The sequence below is a fragment of the Nuphar pumila genome, chromosome 1, assembly GCF_984573655.1.
Source record: "Nuphar pumila chromosome 1, dmNupPumi1.hap1.1, whole genome shotgun sequence".
Classification (NCBI taxonomy): Eukaryota; Viridiplantae; Streptophyta; class Magnoliopsida; order Nymphaeales; family Nymphaeaceae; genus Nuphar; species Nuphar pumila.
The window spans coordinates 61,855,242-61,878,005 of NC_143249.1; positions in this window are offsets into that span (position 1 = coordinate 61,855,242).

Here is a 22,764-nt window from a genome sequence, read left to right on the forward strand (position 1 = left end):
ATTAAATTTTAGTAGTAAATATTATTCGCATTTTAATTCATTAAGGATAATTGATCATACTGTAACCCGCCCAGAATGTTTAACCCAAAGAAAACAGCTGATTTTGCTGTTTTAAAAAGAAAAAAAAATTTCTTGAAATTTTGAGTTAAAATTTTAGGATGTTACATGTATACTCGTACAAGGTCTTTTAGGACTGCCTGGTCATGGAGTTGTACATCCTCAAAGGCTCGCCCAGGCTACACTATCCAATCTTGGATATGTAAAACCTCACTGGATCCTCCTCCTGGGAACAATTCATCAACAATTTACGTATTTTATCAAGTAACTTCTAGTGTCATAATTGCACAAACACAATTACCCACTCATAGGGTCAATGGCCACCAATTTGGGCACAAGCACGTATAAATTCACTTGGCACGTTGCAAGATTATTGATGATTACTTTAGGGCACAAACACATATCAATTCAGATGACCATACACAAGGTCATGAGCCACCTGTATGGGCTCGAGCATTCAACAAAACTTCTATCTATTAAGGGTATTCGACTTCCTTGATAAGGTTACTATTTGCAAGTTGTTTGGTTGATACAACGTAGACACGACCCACCACGTGTTTTTGCTCTAACTTTGGTGCTGGTGACTGCTAGAATGGGGGACGTTGCTGCCTTTGTTGGGAGGGTCCTGTAGATCCCATATTTTTTTGTTGATCGTCTGAGGAATTCTTGCGACATTCTCTTACACGATGGTCATGCTTGCCATAATATAGACAACCACCTATATCATGGGGATAGGCCTGTCCACAGTGATGTATGTTATACCTTGGGAAACTAAAATTGCATTGTTGGTAGGGCTGAATGTCTCTCTCTATCTACGGTGGCCGCTTGGCCAGTGGAGCAGAGTTCTTTCCTCAAAACTTTGTCTTGTGGAAAGGTGGTCGTGATTCTTGCCCACCTAATAACGTCCTCTTATTGTTTCCATCACTTGTTGTTGGTCTCTTTCCTGTGATCCCCTTGGATCGCTCTCATCCATATTTATCCTCAAAGCTGCCACTATGACAACTTGAAACGTCTGAGGCATGCTTGTTATCATGCAAGACCGTAACCCTTCTTGCAACCCATTGACATATTTATCGGCTCTTTCCTGGTCAGTCTCAAACAACATGGAGCAGTGCCGCTCGAGGTTTTGAAATTTTGTAGTATAGCCAATGAGACTCGTACTACCTTGTTTTAACTCTAAAAACTTCATCTTTTTTTAGTTTCTGGAGTGTATAGAAAAGTAGTTATCTAGGAAGGCCCTTTAAAAATCTCCCCAAGGGATGACCTCATATTCTGAAAACTGGATAATCTTGGTGGTGTCCCATCACTTTCGTGTGTTGTCCTTTAATCAATATGTGCCAAAATTTATTTTTCATTCCTCTGGCACTCCTGGTACTTGAAACACACACTCAGTCTCCTCGATCCAGCTTTCTGTAAGTTCTGGGTCTACTTTGCTAGTGAAGATTGGCGAGTCTAGCTTGAGAAATTTCTCATAAGTGATTTCTCCAATGTTTTTGTTACGAGATGGGACCGGTTCCTGCCTTGTTTCACAGATGGCGGTAACTAGATTATTAAGGGTTTCTAAAAGAAACCTCTGTGTGTGGGACTTCTCACTCAGCACGGTCTTCCTCATCTTAGGAGTCATCCATCTATTCATGCATAATTACCGAGATTCAGTTCTTCGATTGTATATAGGGAAGCAAAATTTTACTTGTATATATATTACAAAGCAACACATATTGTCATAACCCTTGAGGCATGAGTTTTCATCTATATTTGACAAAATATTTTTTTGAGGTTAGAATATTAAACGTAATACTTACAATGCGATATTGTGAGCATGAAAAATCTCGAACAAGGTTTACCAAACTTAGGCTTTGATACCAATTTTATAACTCCCCAGATTTTCAAAACAAAACTTGGTCAAAAAATTATAGATTTTTTTTTTTCTTTGCAGTGAAATTTAAAAAAGGTTTTTAGCAGGAAAAATAGATGATAGTCGCTAATTTTAGAAGATATTGAGCAAGTCATAGGTATGTGGCCAAGCACTAATTGACCACCAAAGTATTTCATTGAAGCAAACCAAAATGAGTTATTTATTACGAATAATACTACTTGGTAAAGCAGTACTAAATAAAATTGGGTTTGTAAACGAAGTATCCAACACAGTCTGGAGAAACCATGGATCTCGATGTTGTCTTGCTTTGCATATCACACCACAGGTTCAGTACCTGTATCCCCCATAAAACGAGGTCAGAACCATGATGGTCAGGTAGAAAAGCATTCTAATTCTAACAAGTATAATACTTAAAAACATGAGAATCCACTTCAGGTCATAGTTGGGAACAACGTATCTCAAGTCTCCATGACTTAGCATATCAATAACCCATGAATCAAAGCAAGAGCTTCTCGAGCTTAGCTTAATCATGCAGATACAATTTGGGTATCTTCCTCAATCAGTCCAGCAATGTACCAATATCAATACCTTATACAAGGTGATGCATGAGTAACACTAACGTACATTCATTTATTCATTCACCACTATACCTATAGCTAATGTATTGTTTTGATATTAACCGTTCACCCCCTAGTACGTGGGAGAAGCATGACTTAGTCATCAATGCGACCATCTAAGGGTTTATTATGCTATGTATTTTGTATACCCCAGAGACCTGATGACCTTGTCCATAGTAGGGAAGCAGTTCTCATGCTGGGAGACCCCTACTAGGCCGGTTTGAATGCATCCTTCTATTGCAATAGTGAGTTTTAATCCCTAGATCTTGAGGATAACCTGACCTCCTAACCTATGAGTGACAAGAGGCCACCTAAACTCTTTGGTCTATAATATTATACATGTCACTCAAGGTGGTACCATCATCGTCATTCCATGTTGAGCATAAGTCTTGAAGGAGTTCAACGACATAATCTTTCTTATTAGGACATTGAGTGCCATATAGGAAATCCAGTGCATTCCGCATGAAGGGAATATGTACCCAAACCTTTGAAGCATGGGTCAGTTCCCGTGTGATCAGGGACTACCTTTATGTTTTGTTTATATGTATGCAAAACCTTGCTCTTGGCATCTATGGCCTTCACGAGCACTTCACCCCTTGCAGGTGGACAACTAACTCTGACACAAGGGCCCTTACGCTTATTGTTGTAGTATAGTGTTTAACAGGGGCATGCATAGACAAGGATTGCCTTGGATCGATTGCTCGACGTATTTAGTCGCATCGAGCACTGGTCTAACAAGGCACAATGGCTACTCTTGCATACCGGCCCTTACGAGTATAGTGACCTTGAAGGCAGAAATAGAACAAGCCATCCAGGCAGGGTTTCGACAATGGGGGTATCATCATGCCATTCATACTAGCTTAAGTGGGTAATTTGCCAAAATTTTTGGTGACACCTTCTTTGTTTAATGGAGAAAGCATGATGTTCCTTTTTGCTATGGACGGTATCTTGTCAGACATTTTGGCAGCATCTCTCCTATTTAACAAAAAAATCACTATGCTCTTTTAAGCTTGGTGAACATCTTGGCAGAAATTTTGGTAGCCTCTCTCTTATTTAATGAAGAAATTGCTACGTTCGTTGTGGGATACATACACACTATTATGTGTACTTTGTGTCATTCATGGTTTATTGGAAACTCAGGCCTTAGTTAGGTCATACGCTGGTGACTTAAATGTTTACATAAAAGCAATTTTGCGCAATTCTGAAACATTTTCAATAGAAGTTTCTTCTCCAAATAATATTTTGAATAAGGCAGGGTATTTGGAATCGCTTTGGCGATAGGGATCAGTCACCATTTGTACACTTATCATAGCGTAACTATATTTAGTAAAATTAGGAGTCTGTGCACATAACAATGCGACAACAATGTAAAATGCATAAGCAAGGCCTGGTAGGTGAAAAACCATACATTGGACTAAGTAAATTGCATAAAGCAAGAGCCTGGACACTTATAGTGTGACAACAATACAAAATGCGTAAGCAAGGCCCAATGGGTGAAACCACGAATCAGGCTAAATAAATTGCGTAAAGTAGGAGCTTGAGCACATATAGCATGATGACAATACAAAATACGTAAGCAAGGCCCAGTGGGTGAAACCATTCATCAGTCTAAGTAAATTGCGTAAAGAAAGAGCCTGGGCGCATATAGCGTGACGACAAGACAAAATGCGTAAATAAAGTATATGTATAATTTATATATATATAGTAAATAGTGAATTAGTCACAAGGATACACATGCAGACACCGAAGCAAGCTTGCAATGCCCTACAATGCATAATCCAAGGACTAAGACTCTATGGCACTTAGTTCACCATAAATATCGAGCGATAGTCGCAAGGCTATGCGCATGGACACTGAAGCAAGCTTGTGATGTCCTAGAGGGCATAATCCAAGGACTAAGACTCTATGCCATTTAGTTCACCATAAATATTGAGCGATAGTCGCAAGGCTATGTGCGTGAACACTGAAACATGCTTGTGGTGCCTTAAAGGGCGTGATCCAAGAACTAGGCCTGGATATTATTTTTAAAAAGTGTACGGGAAGGAAAATCTCACCATACACTATAGTTATTTCACCAAGTAGCTTGAAAGAGAGGGAACAATGTGCAAACCTGTAAACACCCCAATTTTTCCAGGTCCATTCTGAACACCCCCACACAAATGTCAGCCAACCCTGTAGATTAGTGTAGGAGTCTAACCCTAAGTGCATTCCAGTTTAGGTGTCATTTCACCCCCTCTTTGTTAGTAAAATTATCATTCTACCCCTAGGTTACCTTAGACCCTCATCAGTTAGACCCAACCAAGCTCATTTTAGATTTAGAAATGTTAGAATGTCAGTTATTTCTAGCTCCCCTGAGCTCATGATGAGCAGACACTATTCATTTTTGTTCATTTCAGCTGAATCTGGTTCATTTTTGGGGAAACGAGCTCATATCCATCTCAAATCACAGTCAATTATTCCTGAATCAGTAATTTCATGTTGATCCTATTTTCATGTGTCAAACTTGAGCTCATCAGGAGTTCAAGTGGTCCAGTTTCAGTTCAAATCTGTTTTCCATACTGTTGGAGTTCACTTTAGCCTATTTCAGCTCAGTTTAGCTCATTTCAGCTAAAATTAAGCTAATCCCAGTCAGTCCAGCTAGCATATGAGCTCCAGATTTAGTTCATCTCAGTATAACTGACCTTCATTCCAGCTCAAACCCAGTATATTCCCATCACCCACATCACTTCAGTGTGCATTTCTCACGATTTCCTGAGAATTGTGTCATTTCTTGATCATCCTGTCTAGGAGCTTAGTTGAGTCAGTGTCTTTTTAGTTCATATGAGTTTAGAAACCCTAGAATTCAGTTTAAACCAGTCTCAACCTCATTTTTCAGTGTCACTCTTTGCTCTGTAGGGGAAAAATCCTTTCTTAGGTCATTCTATTCAAAACTTCAACTCTATCATTTTCCAAGCTAGTACAATTGCCAATCTGGGCTCAGATGAATTGCTTTTATGAAATTTTAGCTATATCTGAGATCTAATTCACATTTGGATCGGATCCAATATCAGATCTGATATCCAATACTCAATTTTTGTCCTCAGATGGGAATTTTCAATTCCTTGTCTCTGCTAGGGGTTCAGGAATTCAAATCCCTCATCCAGGGTTTGTATTTTGCATGTCATTCCATGTCATTTTATATCATTTCATTGCATTTTATGTCATTGCATACCATTTTCGAGATCCAACACTCTTGTTTTTAAAAAATCAAATCTAGACCCAATTTTAAAACCTTTCTTTCGAAATCAATTTAAAAAGCCTGGGTTTTAAAACCAATTTTTGCTATTTGGCCAACCCCGAGGGCTTTATATCTCCATATTTTAAAGCATTTTCCTTAAAAAAATGGTCTGGATTCATTTTAAATTTGATTCCTAAATCAATTTCCATTTTTCTGAATTTTCTTCAAGTGGGGCCCACCCTGCATGGGGCACCAAACCCTAATTTTCAACCTTTATTCAATTTCATGTTTTACTTATTTCAAAAATACAAAAAAAAATCATAGATATAGGTGTCTTTTTAAAGATTTTTAAAAATATTGTTTTTAACCCCTTTATTTTCACCATTTTAAAATCGTTTTGAAAAACCAAATGGGGCCCACATTAGGTGGCACCACATTTGAAAGTCTTTAAGTTAGTTTAGTTTTTTATTAGAGTTTTAATAAATTTGTAATTTGAAAAGTCAAACCAAAGCCCATTAGGAGTCTTTTGAAAAATCGCCCTCCTTAGTTTTGATTTTTTTTAAAAACTCTTCCATAATAATCCAAACTCGTTAATTAGGTATTTCAAAAAACTATAAATAGAGCCCCATAGGGGGGGACGTCCCATGCTCTCTCTCTCTCCCTCTCTCTCTAGCTCTTCCTCTCCCTCAAGCTCCTCTATCTCCAGCAACCTCCATTAATTCCAAGGTAAGCTTTTGTTTTATTTTATTTCTTTCATTATTTTCCATTAAATCCTCCATTGTTGCCCCTTTTATTCATCTTTTTCCTTTATTTTCCTTTCAAGAACCCATGTTTATGGTTCAAGAAGATGATCAACTGAGTGTTTAATGTTCTTTATACATTTTTGATCCATTAACAATGGTTAGATTAGGTTTATTTTGTTAATGCCTAAGGAAAGAAGGTGATTCGGCCTCTCTATGGATTGAATCCCTTTTTAATGGCTAAATCAAGTTCTTAATCATGCTTCCCTGTGTTTTTATTTTTATTTCATCATATTCATGTTTATTTTTATTATTTTCATGCGTGTAATCATGATTCATAGCCTTAGTTACACATTTTATTGATTTTCTCATGCCTAATTAGATTTCTTTCGTTCTAAGGTTTTAGATTTCATAGTCTTGAATTTTGGCGATCTGTTTATGCTATTATTTTACCAGTTTATATTCATTCTTTAAATCTGAATTTTTATGGTAGAATTATTCATCTGTATAGGGTTTTCAGTAAAAAAAATGGATTTTTTTAGTTCTGTAACCCTATTCATAAATTCAAGAACCAAAACTTGATTCCTGCACAGTTAAAACATTGTGCAGAATCATGAGCATCTTTCTGGGTTCATATCTCCGTAACCGAAGATTATATGTAAGATCTGTAAAAAGCGACGCGCGCTTCAGAGTGTCTAGTTTATTATGTGAAATTATTAGAATTTTTTATCGTTATTTACTATTTTTTCTTTATTTGAAATGAAAACCTATTTCTCTGGAACTGTTAAGCATCGTTCAAGCCCTGGGTCATTTTTCTGGAGTGATTTCTTCCTAACCAAAGATAATCGCTCTGATCCGTAAAAAGTGTCATGTCTGTTTACATGTATAGTTTCTTCAGTGTGATTTTGATGATTTTTTAAGTCTGTTTGCTGTTTTTCTTTAACCCAAAATCAGAACTTGCTTTTCTTGAACTGTTATACATTGGTCAAAATCAAGCGCAACTTTCCAGAATGAGTTCTCCCTAACCGGAGATTGTATTTTTGATCCGTAAAAAGGGTTATTTTTATTGAGATGTCTAGTTTCTCTTTGTTAAATTTCATAAATTTTTATATACATTTGATATCTTGTTCTGATCTGACACCATGAAAGGTATAGAATAGCAAGTAAAATAGCATATTTTCCCCTTTTTTATTTAATATTTATATCCAAAATAATCCCAAAAATTTATTTTTCAATTGCATATTATTTTTAGGGTGATTAGAAGTTTTTATTTAGACTTTCATGTTTTTTAGAGGTCATTTGATATGTTACTTAGTTGTTTCATAAAAACAGGATGCCCGTAGAGTCCTGATTCAACCGAAATACGGACAAAAATCAATCTTTTTCTATTATTTCATATTTTTTATGAAACTTTTTATATTTTTAGGATTTGATCATATTTATAATCATGTCAAGGTGCACTTCACCGATTTGGCATCATCTTGAATCCGTTTGGTCCCTAGATTAAGCGTATTTCAAAGATCTTTTCTGAAGAACCTTGTTTTTAACTCTATTTTGCAAATAATATCAATTTTAAGGGTATTTTGATCATTTTTTCATCAATTCTAAATTTCTAATCTATTTACTTTTATTATTTATTTAGTCATGTATCATCCTTTATTTTATTTATTTCATAGAAGCATAGGAAAAGGCTTATATCCAGATAAATCCCTCAATTTCAAGATATTTTTGGATAAATCTTGAAAAGCCGACATATTTCTTTTAACAAGTTTGATAATTTTGCAGAAAAGCTCAAGAATAGATTTTCTTTTATTTTCCTTTTTTCTTTTCAATTATTGTTGTAAATTATAATTGTAATATTGAAATAAGAACATTTTACTTTTCTGCTTAGCTTAGGATGCATTCGCTTATAGTTTGATTTTAATATATAACTACTATTGCTTGTCATTCATGCATATCTCAAATTCATAATGGTCAACACGAATGGCACATGCACTTACTTCTAAGAAGTTAATAAACTCAATGGAGTTCATATTTGTGGTCATAGTTAGAATACGAATGATACTCAGATTTATCATCTTTTTTAAGTTAAAAACAACCTATACCCTTAGGCTATCTTCAGAAATTATTGCATATTTTTAAAATCTTTCTCAAGTATTTCCTCTTTTAGAATCAAATGAGATATATTCAATACATATTTATGGCCATAGTCAGGGATATGTGGTGAATCTATCTTATCTAAATTCTATAAGGCACAAAAATCTTTTTACAAAAGATTTTCTCAAAGTCTTCAGAAAATATTTTCATACACTGCATCCAGGCATCATCTAGGTTTAGATTGCATCATGAGAGAGTTCATAGGGCCACACGCCCATCCCTGTTGATTTATTTCAGAGTTCAATCTCAGAAAAATTGATTTGCTCAAAGTTACTCTGGTTTTTGTCCAAAATCAATTTTCTAAAAACATCAGGATTTCCTTTTTTTAAAAATCAATTTTCTCAGAATATAATATTCCAAGTTGGATCACAATTTTCAAGGTTTTCCCTTCTCTAAATATTTCCAAAGTCCAATTCATGTTTTTTCCAAGTCTTCCTTCTTCAAGAGTGTTTTCTAGTTTTAAAAAAGGATTTTCCAATCATCTCCTTTTTCCCGATATTTTCAAATTCGAAGCATACATCTTGTTTTCAATCTACATGTTTTTAAAGTTCATAGCACATGCCTACTTCTTCGTGCATTTAGGAGTAGAATAACGATTTAGACAGTTGAGCAAAGCAAAGTAAAGCATAAGATTGATCCTTGGTTCGATTTCCCCTAGTTATGGCACCAGAAAAGGTTGAACCTCGTACCGACAGTCAAGTCTCATTCTTTAAAAATTTTCCATATTTTAAAATGGAGGCAAGTTATTTTCAAAACTTTTTTAAATGTTAGTTTGACATGCAAAAGTAAAATTTTGCAATGATAACAGGTTTGGTGACTGTGATGGGACCTGTCTTCGCCTGATTAATCTTGTGCTTTGCTCTATAACTTGTCAAAATCATGTTCTACAATGTCATATCTATTTCATATGAACATAGAAACCTAGAATCAAACCCAACTGAGATGGATGCATGTAGGCTTAGGCATGGTTTGGTAGAACCAATTGATGAGGCATTATTCTTGCTCACATAATCTTAAGTCTCATACAATCCTCCTCAATCTAGGATCTGATTGAAAATATTGTTTGCTTCTCATAATTTTTCAAATTTCTACTTTAGATAATTAGAGCCTTCTGTTTTCTTGCATGTTGATCATTTTTAAAAAACAATCTCACCTATTTTTACCTGGCCACCACGTTGCTGGCCTTTCTTCCAGAACCATAGGTCAGGACAAAGCCTCACAACTGGACCACCTATTTGGGTTGACCCCTCTTGCCACGTACTAAGGGCCATAGTCCAAAGTATATCGGCAGGCGCTCAAGGATGTTGGAAAACATGAGCCTAGAATCAAAGAAAATTATTTTTATGCCACGTACATCGGGTTTCGGCTCGAGTATATCGGCATATCATGATTGGACAACACTTGGAATGTAGATTAGGATTAGGGTTTTACAACTATTTCAAAACTTATGCATGTAGATTCAGCCTTTTAGGGAGTGTTGTATGCACATACTTATATTGTGCAGGATGTGATGTGAATGTATCTTAGTCATTTTTTATTATTTTTTCTTTATTTTTCTTATATTTTTCAATAATTTTATAAAACTCTGGATGATTTTTCAAAAAATCCTTTATTTTCCTTCAAAACTCTAGGTGATTTTTTTCTTTCTTTCTTTACTCTGGATCTCGAATTTCCAAACTTGTTTTGATCCTGCCTACAATTTTTAAAAAAAATCCTATATATTCCTTCATCCCTATTTTCTAGTCTATCCTAATGACATCCAGTCACCTTGATCCCGTCTTTCTTGAGGGTTATATCTCTTACGAGGTGCGGCAAGATGCCCCTGAACATCGAGCCTTTCCTTCCCCGGTGGTATTATCCTGGCTCAAAAATTTCTCCCGTATGTTCCTGAACCATCTGAGCAACTGCAGATTAGAGCTGACAGTGATAGTTGGCAAGCAGATCATCGATGATAACCTTATTTAAGCACTGGCAGAGCGGTGGAATCTGCATGCCTGTACCTTCTGGTTCCTGTGGGGAGAGATGACTCTACTACTGGACAAATTTTCAGAGATTATGGGTCTACCTGAGCCAGCTGGTCAACCAGAAGATCCATTAGAGCAGCAGTTTCTGATCAACATCAAGGGACTTGACCCTCAAGATGCTTTAGCCTGGATGACTTGACACAGATCCTGGCCACTGATAGAAGCATATGAGAGTCAATATGTCGACTTGTTTGAGCTATACCGATAGTATGGGGCATTTAAGGAAGTCAACTCCTTATTTCGAGCAGCGCAAGAAAGGATTCAGCATGCCATGATTCTATGCACAGTAGGACTAATCTTCTTCTAGGACGGACAAAACTACATTGACATCAGGATAGTTCAGCTCTTGCGAAGGTGGGGAAGTCAGAAGACCAACTGCCTCTCGATCGCCATGGTCGCACTTGCCTTCTTGTAGCATGGATTGACCCGCTTCATGCTCAGAGATTCGATCTTAGTAGAAGGGTGAATTTATGCATTGCAGTCTTTGTTCTTCCGACACGTGCCAACTCGAGCAAGTTCATTCAGATATAACGACAAAAAGCTACTACCTATTTCTCGGTATAGATTCTTGATCGAGAACCTCCATGAAGAAGAAATTGTGTGGGACTACTTCAACCATCGAGAGGTACCCTCTCGATATACTTATGCGCATGGTAAGTGACTCAAGTTGCTCAGACCATTCTTTGCCATCTATTACCAACCAAAGAGATGCGTCAGAGAGTTCTCAGAAGCGTATTGATGCTCGATTATTATTAGGCATTATGCCAGAATTCGATCTAAAGTCTGTTTAGTGGTCTGAAACATGCCACTCCACTAAATATAGCTGAGGTTCTTTTGTCATCGTTACTATTTTCCTGGGTCCGTGAGTGTTCCCTGATTAGCATGAATGGTGGCAGATTGTTTGTCCACCCCTTTTTTGTCAAGTTTATTACTAATAAAATCATTTTCCTTCAACAATTTTCATTCTATCATAGCTTGATGACCTCGCCTAGGTAACAAGGCATATCTTAGTTGCTTACTTCTTTCATCAGGGTAACAATACAATTATCGCAATTCTAGCAATGACCAAATCCCTGGTAATGAGATATCCTTCAAATTGTCGACCTGATTCTCACCGAATATTTTTTCTCTATTCATTTCCATCCAAATTGCCATCCTCAAATTCTAACCATCCACCTCATTTTGTAGAGAGTACTCACGATTCCACGTGGTTCAGACAAGATTCGGTTAGAAGATTGTATTATCTCAGCATGTCAGTTAGAGTAGCAGTAGTGAGCAAGAGATGGATTCTCCAAGATCTGCCAGAGGACAAAGTCAGACAAACAGGGATGACATCGATCCATCAATATATCAGTTGTTTTAGAAAATGATGATTAAAATGATGTTTGAGCTAGCTGAAGACAGTTCCAGAAAGGTTTCCGTCGAGAAGAGGGCACCTGTCACCTTCTCCATGAACACCACTTGCAACAACAACGACAGCGGCAAGGGAGGTTCTAAACCCGATAGAAGCAATGTTGAAAGCAAAAGGAGAAACACCTTCAAGCAAGATAACAAGTCATTCCAGTCGAGCTTTCACCAGAAATCCTTGCAGAAAGAAAAGATAAAGCATGACGGTTGGGGCTATAACCATGAGTTCACTCCCTTGGATCAGTCGCGTGAAAAAGTTCTCGAATACATATTGACTAAACAATTGGCCAAGCTGCAAAGAGTCTTTGATCCTCCCACGGTCATGAGAAGATTCAAAGGTTAATTCTGTAAATTCCATCAGACAATGGGACATGATACCCAGCACTGCTTCATTCTCAAGAACATCATCCAAGACTGTATTGACAAGAATCTCTTTATTGAGGATAGAAAAGAGGACCAATCGACTGCCCTGACCAAGCCTTCGCATAAATCAAGCACTCAGCAAAAGATACAACGCGACTGTTAGAGCCATGATCGCAAACTTACCCCACTGGATCAAACACTCGAGAGTGTTCTCGAGTACATGCTGACAAAGGACATGGTAAGACTTCTGAAGGCTGCTAATCCTTTTGTCACCATGGGAAAATGGAAGGATCGATTCTGCAAGTACCACCGAGCAATGGGGCATGACTTAGAACATTGTTGCATCTTCAAGATCATTGTGCATGATTGCATCGACAAAGGATTTCTTGTAGGAGACAAGGAGGAGGATCAACCAGCTATCTCACCGACACCTTTTTCGGACGTGAAGAAGAATGATGACGCCAATGCTCCCTCATCTTTTTCATTTTGCTTCTGTCATTTTGAAGGGACGATGTAGTCCGAATTCTTTCCTCGATTGGTTGTCTCTCTTCCAATGCATCAATAAGACATTAACTTTCCTCATAGTTGGCACCATCTTCTTTATATATTGTTGCTCTTTGTCCTTTTGCAATATGTCTTTTGTGAGGAGCGACCTCCTTCAGAATGCCTCCCAAATCAATCAAAAAGTTCATTGCCAATCTTTTCCCTGTTATCTTTGGAGTGCATTCTTTAAATATCAATTATTTATCTTTTTGTCTAATATTTTACTCCCTAGTTACACTGGGTTATTTTTTTTGAAAATTTGTCTTTACCTAAAAATGTCCTGTATGCAAGCAGGATCAAACAAAATCTCTCACCATCCATTTGCATCAAATTCATTTACCCATTTAGGATAAGGGATAATCCTGAGACTCCGACAGTTGTCCAAGTCATCGTGAGGGTGAAGATTGAAAATCTCTTATCATAATCATCAAGTGTTTTAAAACACTAGTCTTTTTCAAATTTGACCATCGGGTCAAATATTTTATCGAAACCATTTTTGTCGGTTATGTCAAAATCAACCTTCGGGTTGGGCCTATTCCCAAAATCTTTTCAATCGGTCCTTTTTCAAAATTCAACCTTCAAGGTAATTTCCTTTTCAAAATTCAATTCTCGGACCAATCCTTTTTATTAAAAGCAATTCTATTTCAAAATTCGATCCTTAGGATCCTTTGTTTTTCAAGACTATTTCAGACTGAGCCTTTTCAAAAAATCTGGTTTTCAAATTGAACTCTTTTTTCGAAAAATCCAACTTCCGAGTTGGTCTAGTTTTCCTTTGAAGATTCGAATTTTCTTTCAAATCTAACTTCTGAGTTGGTCAAGTTTTCCTTTGAAGATTCGAGTTTTGACTCAAATTTTCTTTCAAATCCAACTTCCGAGTTGGTCTAGTTTTCTTTTGAAGATCCGAATTCTGACTCGGATTTTCTTTCAAATCCAACTTTCGAGTTGGTCTAGCTTTCCTTTGAAGATCCGAGTTCCAACTCAGATTTTCTTTCAAATCCAACTTCCAAGTTGGTCTAATTTTCCTTTGAAGATTTGAGTTCCGACTCAAATTTTCTTTCAAATCCAACTTCTGAGTTGGTCTAGTTTTCCTTGCAAGATTCGAGTTCTGACTCAAACTTTCTTTCAAAACCAACTTTCGAGTTGGACTTACTTTCAAAATCTAGCTTTTAAGTTTGTTGAACTTTCAAATTCAACTTCATGTTTAATGCCCATTTTTATCAATCAGACCTTCGGGTCACCAATTTCATCAAACAAACCTTTGGGTTACCGATATTATTAAAGTCAATCATTTTCTGGTCTACGGGTCGCATTTGCCAATCATGGTTTTTCAAGATTCGACCTTCGCGTCGAACTCATTTCCAATTGGCCTACTATCTCAATTATCAATCATCTTTCTTGCGAGGGACCCTTTCTTACAAGGAGAGTTCGAAGGAGCTCATTCCTTTTGCATGCAATTCACCATAATTTGCATGAACCTTTTTTTACAAGGAGAGTTTCAAGGGACTTGTTTCTTCACGGGCAGTTTACAAAACAATCTTTATCGTTACACAGGAAACTCTTTCTTACAGGGAGAGTTTTGAGGGAAGCTTGTTTTTCTTTTGGCCCCTCAATGTCTTTTTTTTAGGCCACCCTGCCATCGAGGACCCTTTTTTTTATAGGGAGAGTGTGATGGACTCGTTCCTCTATGACAATTTATCAACCTTATCAAATCATCCACCTTTCCATAAGAGAAGCCTAAAGTTAGAAAGTTTTGACGAAAACTTAATTTCTCTTCGAAAGTCTCGTTTTGCAAACACCTCCTCTTCAGGGAAGAGAGGAGTATTTTTTTTATTACCCGTTCAGGTAAGGGTATAGCCTCAGTCTCTCCTTTAGGGAAAGGAGAGGAGAATCTAGTCACAGATGTGTCAATTGGATGTCAAGCACTTTCTTTCACCAAAGTTTTCAAAATTTTTTTGCCAATTTGTTATAAAAAATAGTTGTTGATCTCAAAGCTTTTATTGCACAAAACTTTACCTCAAATTATCTTCTCTATTCTTTCCAAAAGGACAAAGCTTTTGCGAAGAAAGACTCAAAATTCAATCTTTTTCTGTTAGTCAACCAAAAGGATGAATAAAAATCCTCGATATGACCGGTAAAGGAAAATTCAATGATATTGAAAAGTCATAAGTGAATTGATATTGATCATAGTTATGGCACATTTTTAAAGACTATTCTTCTGGCAATAAGGCAGCAAAAATATCCTAGGTGATAAAAAAATTCACTCAATCTCAATATCTCTCCAATCATTCAAGCATAATTAATTATCCGCAAAATGAATCTCTCAACTATCATCAAGTTGAAGATTGATGGGCGAGTTAGACCCCGGGAACCAAAGGAGACTCAGATCATCTCCAAGTTGAAGGAGCATGTGACATGTCCTTCTAGGGAAAGTTCAAATCATCGTCAAGATGAAGGTTGATGCGATGAATCTCCCGACAATCCCTAAAAGATATTTGATCACTGTTAGCATAAAGAGATTTCAATCAAAGAGATAATATTATCAATATAATTCTTGGGACCAAAAAAGACTCGGATAATTTCCAAGTTGAAGGAGTATGTGACGTCCTTCCAGAGAAAATTAGAACATAGCCAAGTTAAAGGCTGATGCGATGAAATTCTTGCCAGACCCCAAGAAAGCTCCATTCTATGTCTCAAAAGAGTGCAAAAAGATCATCATGGGTAAACCCCAGATATCCAACTGCCAGATCTGCCAAGAATTATCTTTATTCATGTGAAATTCTTTTATCAATATCCCTTCATAGATCACTTTTATGATACTGAGAGCAAATTCATTTCTTTTCATATCAAGGAAATGGATAGCTTCCTTGAAGAAACCCAACATCAATAATTTAATTTTGATTCTAGATTTTACGGAGTTAGCCTAGTTGGAGGTAATACTCTAGGTAGAAGAAGAAATATATTTTTGCACAGATGTGCCCATTTTATTTATTTTGAATCAACTATAATTTTTATCATTTTAGCAATCTTTTCAAGCTATCTTGACATGAAGCGAAGAGCTTAATGCCTACTTTGACATATCCTGACATTGTTTTTATCCCTCATTAGGACTTGATAACAAGAGTTTTCAAGATCCTTCCCTTCTTTTTAATTTGAGTGCCCAGGCTCTTAGATTCACACACTTCTCTATGTTCCCCACTGTCCCGCCAGAGACAGTTTATTTTTGGTCCAAGGTCGAGCCAACATCTATATTCTCAGCAAAAGGTCACCTTAAAAGCTATTTAGTCTCAGCAATGAGGCACCCAAGATCAATCCCTTTTCAAAGCTTTAGGGAACCCCATTTTCTTCCTTTTGCAAACCCCTCTTGGATTTATTGTGCGAAATCTGAAGGTTCCATCATGGTTTCTTCATCCGAAGATTCTATTTTTCCTTTCAGGATAAGGGTTAAACCTGAACCATCTTTTGCAAAAAAGCCATCTTTCAAAAGCTATTTAGTCTCAGTCATGAGGCTCTCAAGATCACTCCCTTTTCCAAAGCTTTAGGGAACTCCATCTTTATTGCCTTCTTTGCAGCCCCTCATTTTTATGAGGTATTTCTCATGGATTCCTCAATCTTTTCTCTCGAGGACTTCACTCAAGCCTCCCATTCAGATAAGGGTCAAACCTGAGCATGGTTTTCTCAATCTTTTTCTTGAGGACTCCATTCAAGCCCCCTGTTCAGGTAAGAGTTACACCTGAGCCTCAGTTCGTGAGGTATTCTCTTCCCCATTTAGGTTTAGGATCAAGCCTGAACCTCATTCTCCCATGAGGTATTATCCATACCTGTTCAGGTTAAGGATTACACGTGAGCCTCATTTCATGAGGTATATCCATGCCCGTTCAGGTTAAGGGTTACACCTGAGCCTCATTTCATGAGGTATATCCATACCCATTCATGTTAAGGATTACACCTGAGCCTCATTTCATGAGGTATATCCATGCCCGTTCAGGTTAAGGGTTACATCTAAGTCTCACTTCGTGAGGTATTTTCCTTCTCATTCAGATTAAGGGTCAAGCCTGAGTCTCATTTTGATGAGGTGAATATTCTTCTCCATTCTCTATTTCATATCTACCATTATCACCAAAAATAATTCCTTCATACACAGCCAGATTCTCCTAACTAGGGTATTTTATAGCCCAAATTTGGTGTATTTTTCTTTTCCACTAAGCTCGGCTCAAAACTGGCTTAGTAGCAAAGAGAGGCATCCATAAACACCCCAAATTTTTCAGGTCCATTCTGGACACCCCCCTCACAGATGTCAGCCAACTTTGTAGATCAGTGTAGGAGTCTAACCCTAAGTCCATTCCAGTTTAGGTGTCATTTCACCCCCTTTTTGTTAGTAAAATTATCATTGTACCCTAGGTCACCTTAGACCCTCATCAGTTAGACCCAACCAAGCTCATTTTAGGTTCAGAACAGTTAGAATGCCAGTCATTTCTAGCTCCCCTAAGCTCATGAAGAGCAAACACTGTTCATTTCAGTTGAATCTGGTTCATTTTAGGTGAAATAAGCTCATATCCAGCTCAAATCCCAGTCAATTATTCCTGAGTCAGTAATTTCCTATCGATCCTATTTTCATGTGTCAAACTTGAGCTCATCAGAAGTCCAAGTGGTCCAGTTTTAGTTCAAATTTGTTTCCCATAGTGTTGGAATTCACTTTAGCCCATTTTAGCTCAGTTTAGCTCATTTCAACTGAAATTGAGCTTACCTCACTCAATCTAGCTAGCGTATGAGCTCCAGATTTAGTTCATCTCAGTATAACTGACCTTCGTTCCAGCACAAACCCAGTATATTCCCATCACCCACTTCACTCCAGTGTGTATTTCTCACCATTTCCTGAAAATTATGTCATTTCTTGATCATCCAGTCTAGGAGCTTAGTTGAGTCAGTGCCTTTTTAGTTCATTTGAGTTTAGAAACCCTAGAATTCAGTTTAAACTAGTCCAAACCTCATTTTTCAGTGTCATTCTTTGCTCTGCAGGGAAAAATCATTTCTCAGGTCATTCTATTCAAAACTTCAACTTTATCATTTTTCAAGCTGGTACAATTGCCAATCTAGACTTGGATCAATTTCTTTTATGAAATTTTAGCTATATCCGAGATCTAATTCATATTTGGATTGGATCCAATATTAGATCTGATATCCAATACTCATTTTTCATCCTCAGACAGAAATTTTTGATTTTGTCTCTGCCAGGGGTCCGCGAATTCAAATCCCTCATCCAGGGTTTGCATTTTGCATGTCATTTCATGTCATTTCATTTCATTTCATGTCATTGCATACCATTTTTGAGATTCAACACTCTTGTTTTCAAAATATCAAATCCATACCCGATTTTAAAACCTTTCTTTCGAAATCAATTTAAAAAACCTGGGTTTTAAAACCAATTTTTGCTATTTGGCTAACCCCCAGGACTTTATATCCCCTTATTTCAAAGCACTTTCCTTAGAAAAATGGTCTGGATTCATTTTAAATTTGATTCCTAAATCAATTTCCAATTTTGTTAATTTTCTTCAAGTGAGGCCCACGCTGCAGGGGGCGCCAAACCCTTATTTTCAACCTTTATTCAAGTTCATGTTTCACTTATTTCAAAAATACAAAAAAAAATCATAGATATAGGTGTCTTTTTAAAGATTTTTGAAAATCTTGTTTTTAACCCTATTATTTTTACCCTTTTAAAATCATATTGAAAAACCAAATGGGGCCCACATTAGGTGGTGCCACATTTGAAAGTCTTTAAGTTAGTTTAGATTTTTAATAGAGTTTTAATAAACTTGTAGTTTGAAAAGTCAAACCAAATCCCATTAGGAGTCTTTAGAAAAATCGCCCCCCTTAGTTTTGATTTTTTTTAAAAATGCTTTCATACTAATCCAAACTCTTTTATTAGATGTTTTCAAAAACTATAAATAGAGCCCCATAGGAGGGGGACGTCCCATGCTCTCTCTCTCTCTAGCTCTTCCTCTCCCTCAAGCTCCTCCATCTCCAGCAACCTCTATTAATTCCAAGGTAAGCTTTTGTTTTATTTTATTTCTTTCATTATTTTCCATTAAATCCAACATTGCCGCCCCTTTTATTCATCTTTTTCCTTTATTTTCTTTTCAAGAACCCATGTTTATGGTTCAATAAGATGATTAGATGAGTGTTTAATGTTCTTTATACATTTTTAATCCATTAACAATGGTAGGATTAGGTTTATTTCGTTAATGCCCAAAGAAAGAAGGTGATATGACCCCTCTATGGATCAAATCCCTTTTTAATGGCTAAATCAAGTTCTTAATCATCCTTCCCTGTGTGTTTATTTTGATTTCATTATATTCATGTTTATTTTCATTATTTTCATGCATGTAATCATGATTCATAGCCTTAGTTATACGTTTTATTGATTTTCTCATGCCTAATTAGATTTCTTTCGTTTCAGGATTTTAGATTCCACAATCTTGGATTCTGGCCATTTGTTTATGCTATTATTTTACCAGTTTATATTCATTTTTTAAATATGATTTTTTTTATGGTAAAATTATGCATTTGCCTACGATTTTCAGTAAAAAATTCATTTTTTTTTAGTTTTTTAACCCTATTCACAAATTCAAGAACCGAAACCTAATTCGTGCACCGTTAAAACATTGTGCAGAATTAGGAGCATCTTTCCGGGTTTATGTCTCCCTAACCGGATATTGTATTTAAGATCTATAAAAAGTGGCATGCATATCAAAGTGTCTAGTTTATTCTGTGAATTTTTCAGAATTTTTCATGGTTGTTTACTATTTTTCCTTTATATGAAATCAAAACTTATTTCTCTAGAACCGTTAAGCATTGTTCAAGCCCTGAGTCATTTTTCTGGAGTGATTTCTCCCTAACCGGAGATGATCTCTTTGATTCATAAAGAGTGTCATGTCCATCTGCATGTATAGTTTTTACAATGTGATTTTGATGATTTTTTAAGTCTGTTTGCTGTTTTTCTTTAATCCGAAATCAGAACTTGCTTTTCTTGAACCGTTATACATTGGTCAGAATCAACCGCAACTTGGCAGAATGAGTTCTCCCTTACCAGAGATAGAATTTTAATCCGTAATAAGGGTTATTCTCATTAAAATGTATAGTTTTTCCTTGTTAAATTTCATAAATTTTCATATCCAGTTTATATCTCGTTCTAATCTGACACCGTGATAGGTACAAAATAGCAGGTAAAATAGCATATTTTCCTTTTTTTATTTAATATTTATATCCAAAATAATCCCAAATTTTTTTTTTCGATTGGATATTATTTTTTGAGTTATTAGAAGTGTCCATGTCGATTTTCATGATTTTTAGATATCATTTTATATGTTACTTAGTTATTTCATAAAAATAGAATGCCTATAGAGTCCTGATTCAACCGAAATATGGGCAAGAATCAATCTTTTTCTATTAATTTATATTTTTTATAAAAATTATTATATTTTTAGGATTTGATCATCTTCATAATCATGTCAGGGTGATCTCCATCCGATTTGGTATCGTCTTGAATCCGTTTGGTCCCCGGATTAAGCGTATTTCAAAGATCTTTTCTGAAAAACCCTATTTTGCAAATAATATCAATTTTCAAGGGTCATTTAGTTATTTTTACCTCAATTCTGAATTTCTAATCTATTTACTTTTATTATTTATTTAGCCATGCATTATCCTTTATTTATTTTATTTATTTCACATAAGCATGGGAAAAGACTTATATCCAGATAAATCTCTCAATTTCCAGATATTGTTGGATAAATACAGAAAAGCTGACATATTTTTATTAACAAGTTTGCTAATTTTGCAGGAAAGCTCAAGATTAGATTTTCTTTTATTTTTTTTCTTTTCAATTATTGATGTAAATTGTAATTGTAATATTAAAATAAGAACATTTTACTTTTCTGCTTAGCTTAGGATGCATTCGCATATTGTTTGATTTTGATATATAACTATTATTGCTTATCATTCATGTATATCTCAAATTCACAATGGTCAACACAAATGGCATGTGCACCTGCTTCTAAGAAGTTAATAAACTCAGTGGAGTTTGTATTTATGGCCATAGTCAGAATACGAATGATGCTCAGATTTATCATCTTTTAAGTTAAAAACAGCCTACACCCTTAGGCTATCTTCAAATATCATTACATATTTTTAAAAGCTTTCCCAAGTATTTCCTCTTTTAGAATGAAATGAGATATATTCAATACATATTCATGGTCATAGTCAGGGATATGTGGCGAATCTATCTTATCTAAATTCAATAAGGCACAAAAATCTTTTTACAAAAGATTTTCTCAAAGTCTTCAGAAAATATTTTCACAAACTGCATCCAGGCATCATCTAGGTTTAGATTGTATCATGAAAGAGTTCATAGGGCCACACTCCCATCCTTGTTGATTTATTTAAGAATTCAATCTCAGAAAAATTAATTTTCTCAAAGTTACTCTGGTTTTCTTCCAAAATTGATTTTCTCAAAACATTAGGATTTCCTTTTTTCAAAAATCATTTTTTTCATAATACATATTCTAAGTTGGCTCAGAATTTTCAAGAATTTCCCTTCTTTAAATATTTCCCAAGCCCAAATCATGGTTTTTCCAAGTTTTCCTTCTTCAAGAGTGTTTCTGAAGTTTGAAAAAGCGATTTTCCAATCATCTCCTTTTTCCCAATATTTTTAAATTCGAAGCATACATCATGTTTTCAATCTGCATTTTTCCAAAGTTCATAGTACATGCCTGCATATTCATAGAATTATAGAATAACGATTTAAATAGTTGAGCAAAGCAAAGCATAAGATTGATCCTAGGTTCGATTACCACTGATTATGGCACCAGGAACAATTGAACCTCGTATCGACAGGCGAGTCCCATTCTATAGAATTTTCCCACATTTTAAAACGAAGGTGAGTTATTTTCAAAAAAATTTCAAAGGTCAGTTTGACATGCAAAAGTAAAATTTTGCAATGATTACAAAACCTACCAAGATTCAGTACTGGTGGCTCAATGCGGCATTTGAGGCACTCTTAAGTCATAGGCTACACGTCCTTACATTCAATACGATCACAACCAAGCGCATCTCTTGCAGAACGTGTTGGCACGACAAAATTTTGAGGTTGAGGCTAAAAATGGATTGGACCTAGTTTTGGTCCAACTGGATTCAAACCTACCTCAAGTGGGGTAGGCTAGGTCAGATGGGTTGGACCTAGTTAAGGAAATGGTAAAGAAGGTCAAGTAGTCAATGCTAAGGGGTCTTGTCTCAACTGGGTTTAGTATATGTTAGGTGGGTCCAAGTTCACCTCAAGTAGGATCAATATAGGTCAAGTGGGCTTGACCTAGGCTAAGACCAAAATAAAGGAAGAGAGAGAAAGACTAAATTGGTAGGTCAAGTTGACTTGACCCATTTAGGCTCAGGCTAGGCCAGGCAGGTCCAAGCTCACTGTAAATTGGCTTGGTTTAGGCTAGAATCAAGAGTGAGAAAAGAGGGAGAGAGGTTAGAGAGAGAAAATATATATAGAGAGAGAGGGGGATGATTTCTAAGGAGGAGTCTCCTCATATTTATAGAAATGTTTATGGATCTTGGATTCATATATGGTCTGGTTCCAATCCAGTTAGTTCACTAGATCCAAGATGCAAACCTAAGGGCAAAGTAACATGATGACATTCATGTCCCTATGGAGCCCACTTGATATTTTTATTAGATATTCATGTGGGTTGTGAGATATTTATGTGGGGATCAC